The following is a 4405-nucleotide window of genomic DNA, read 5'->3' on the forward strand; positions in this document are numbered from 1 at the left end:
TAATGTGGAAAAATGAGAGTTAATATAGAAACTGTATTTGTAAACTGTTTGTAAATGCTGTTTGTAAATGGCTGTTTTATGTCAAGAATGCTGGGGAAGCATTTTGACCGTCTTGTGATTAAGGTCGTGGAGACCTAACTGATAAAGTTGCAACTGCTGACGGAGAGTCAATGGAGGACGTCTCGCGTAGCAAGGCCGACCGAGGTCTTGACCAGCCTCGGTTCGATTAAAATGGTGAGCTTCCGGTACGGTGGATGAGGGACCAAGGAAGCGGCCTATGAGTGAAGCGCTAGGTCACCTGCGAAGGATCCTAGAGGGTGCTGACCATACGGTGCTCGGGCTCTGGGTCGCCTAGGATACCCACGCGTGCGTCGAGGAAGATATTGGAACAAGGAGTAAGAGTTGTTTTGTGAAACCGGGCATGGATCTGGTTGACTGACCTTGCTGGTCCTCAACGGATGAGTCCATGGCTCTTTTATATGGATCTGTTGGTTGATCTTGCTGATCTTCAACGAGAGTCCATCTTGATAAGTGATTATATTGCCGAGTATTATGGGCTAGGAACCATGGAAACGGCCTCTGTGTGGACAGGTGGTGAGCGTTCTAGTTGCCAATGATGCCATAGATACTCTGATGAAGGAATGATGGGAAATTATGAATCAACTGGATAAATTGGGAGATTGTGATCAGTGGTACTATGGTTTCATTAAAGGATTGTTTTAACGTTAGCTGATGCTAAGAAAAAGGCAATTTTCATATTGGGTGTGTAAGTGGTGTGGCTAGTTTTATGTTTGCATGAAATTCCGGCTAGGGGGCCTTGGAACTCTTTTCCTTGGTACCCGGGACAAAACCTAACCAAATTCCAAATTGGATCCCATCACTACAGTGGTTGGGCGGTTGGCTAACCCATGGGATCGGATGGGGTTAGGCTGGACTGATGGATCCATAAATCGAGACTCAACTTTGTTTTTACGATAGATAAAGTAAATCCCGGATAGAAATTGTTCTATGGATAGGAATCAACGGCTGTGCCTCTTGATGGGGAAAAAAGCGTTGATCCCAATGATCCAAGTGCAAGTTTCTACCTTGATTTGACCAAGTACCGTTAAAGGTGCAGTCAGATCAGTTGATCCGTAATGATCTTGACTACGTTAGAGTAAAGAGTTATCCTGGTGGAATCGCCCATGCTTTCCGAGTAAAGGAAGTTTTTCCAGTTTCGGTTTTGGACAAACCGACGGATTAGTCTCTTGTCCGGATATCCGTGGGCGAGGCCCCGAGTGTGAGACCCCTACCCACGCATGATGTGCTACTTCCGCTGCTAGTACCCCGAATCCGTTGATCGGTGGGGAACAGGGATCTCACATTATTAGTCATAGTCTGCTTTTGGATAAACCAACTCATGATTGACACCACTAAATGTTTTGTTTGAGTGCTTCTTGCGGGAACCTTGAAGTTCTTGGTCCTTATCTTTGCTCCACTAGAGCCATGCCCAAAAAATAGAGCGATTTAATGCCCCCTCTTCATGAAGTTTATGGTAGTTTTTATAGAACCAGTTGGTGAATCTAAAGGCCAGAGAATTGTCGGCTCCTCACATCGCTAACTTGAGAGCTAGTTTGGGCTTATTTTTAGAGTTTTTTGAGATTTTTTAGAATTAATGGGGATTATTAATGGTTCTAATCCTTAAAAAACCATAGTTTTCAAAAAAACTTAGTTTCATCCTTAAAAAATCACGTTTCAAAAAATTTATATATACATGTATGTGTGTGTGTGTGTATATATGTATGTATGTATGTATGTATATTTATACATATATACATATATGTATACATATACATACATACATACATACATACATACATACATACATACATATATATATATGTATGTATGTATGTATGTATGTATGTATGTATGTATGTGTATGTATACATATATGTATATATGTATACATAGATCATACATACATACATACATACATACATAAATACATACATACATACATACATATATATATATATATATATATATATATATATATATATACACACACACACACATACATATATACATACATACATAAATACATACATATATACATACATACATACATACATACATACATACATATATATATATATATATATATATATATAGATATATATATATATACATACATACATATATACATACATATGTATGTATGTACATGTACATACATACATACATATATGTATGTATGTATGTACATGTACATACATACATACATATATGTATGTATGTATGTATGTGTGTATATGCACGTGTACTCAAGTTGCTACAAAAGGATCTACTTCAAGGAAAAAAAACTCAAAAAAAGTTAAAAAATGTGATTGTTTTTAAAATTTCCCTAGCCAGGAGGTTTTGAGGTTTTTTAGAAACATTGCTTTTTGAAATGTTCCAAAGGTTTCGAATGTATGAAACACATTTTTTTGTGACTATGTCTGTAACAAATAGTGTTGCAAAGCGTAAGACTTCCCTGGCCAAGAGGTTTCGAGTTTTTTTAGAAACATTTCGCTTTGAAACATTCCAAAGTTTTCGAATGCATGAAACATATTTTTGGGTAACTATGTCCACAGCAAAATAGTATTGTAGAGTGTAAGAATATCATGCACAGTTGTGGAGATGGCACGGAGGATGCTCAAAGGAGGGAAAGGAATGTAAAATTATTTTTTGGCACTTTAGTGCATTAATAGGAGTTACACAAAGGTAGTGAAGGGCATGACACCTCAAGAAGCTTATTTTGGTAAGAAATCTTTAGTTGCATATTGCAGGACATTTGGTTGTAACTCGTTTTGTGTATGTTCTAGACTAATCTAGAACCAAGTTAGATTCTAAGAGCCGGAAGTGTATCTTCTTGGGGTACAATATGGAGTCAAAGGGTTATCAATTATATGAACCAAGGCAAAGAAGATAATTATCATCCATGATGTGATGTTTGAGGAACAACCTCATTAGGTGGAGGAAAAGGCTCCATTCACACTATCCTACCTTCAACAAAGAAGTAGCCCAATGTAGCAGACACAACTACACTAGTGATAGTACCAACTCCACAAGAGGTGGAATCATAAAATGAAGAAGAGAAGCCTACAACACCACAAAAGGGACCATATCCTAAATGGGTGAATGCACTCTTGGATGGGAAAGCTCAGCTTAGAAATCACTGAAGAGCCAATAGCTATTCACGTAGATCCAAGAGAATAGAGGAATAGAAAAGGGGCTTTGCTCACATTGTTAATATGACCTTTGATGGGTGGTTGAGATAATGAAAGTATAAGAGCCAGCATTAGTAGATCCAAATTAGAGTAGTGAGAGTATGGCTCTATTAAACCACTACATAGGTTAACATGGTTTCACTTGGCCAACCACTATAAGAAACTTTGCCAACCTCTATTAAACCACTACATAGGCTAACATGGTTTCACTTGGCCAACCTCTATAAGAAACTTTGCCATTTTACCTGCTCAAGCAGACACTTATTGTTATGGGCTACCACACCTCCAAGAGGGAACTCTACACATTCACCTAATGGATGAGCAATAGATCACAACCATCGTTCGATCTCGAGTCCCTTGAGGCCTCCAACCTCGCTTGTCAAGCTTCAAACTCCAAGGTCCATCTCCACACTGGCACCGTGGAGTCGCTCACACCATCACATAGACCAATCACACTCTCTCACTCTCTCATACAATCATAAGTACACAAGCATGGAAGAGGCACAATGCTAGAATGCTCTCAATCCTCACTCTATCTCAAGTCACAAGGGGAGAGCTCTCAATAGCACAAAGGGGATTGTGTCTTTTCATTTATGAGAAAATGCCTTATATACAATTGGCCCTTATTCACACTTGGACACCCAAAACTTACTTACTAGGCCTTGGGTGGCCAATATCTCATAATGTACAACCTTTATAGTGCCTTTTCATGACACTTATTAATGTCCTCAATTGAGGATCATGTTAATCCAAAATGGGATTAACATTTCCCCCTTCCTGATGTAGGTTTTGTTGTGGGAAGACCTAGTCGGTAGAAATTTTGTCTAGATTGGAGCTTCCAAAGAGTGCGACAGAATGCTGAGTGTGACTTCCAAAATCTAGTGTCCACCATGTCTTCAAATGTAACATGCATGTAGGCTGGAAAACATCGTAATCGGTAGTAGTACAACATTATTCCTCTGTCTGAAGGCCCTTGATTCATGTCGATCTTCAGGTGCTCTGCTTCAAAGCCATCGTAGGTTTCTTTTGGTTGATCTATTCGCACCACCAATAATTTCATAAACTTGACACTTGCCACAATGTCGAGATCAGGTATTCTTCGCCATGCTCTAATCCATGTAAGCATGGACTAGAGCATGGTATTCTTTGCCATG

This window comes from Cibotium barometz, chromosome 43 (assembly GCF_041138505.1).
Source record: "Cibotium barometz isolate CiBa-2024 chromosome 43, ASM4113850v1, whole genome shotgun sequence".
NCBI classification, from domain to species: Eukaryota; Viridiplantae; Streptophyta; class Polypodiopsida; order Cyatheales; family Cibotiaceae; genus Cibotium; species Cibotium barometz.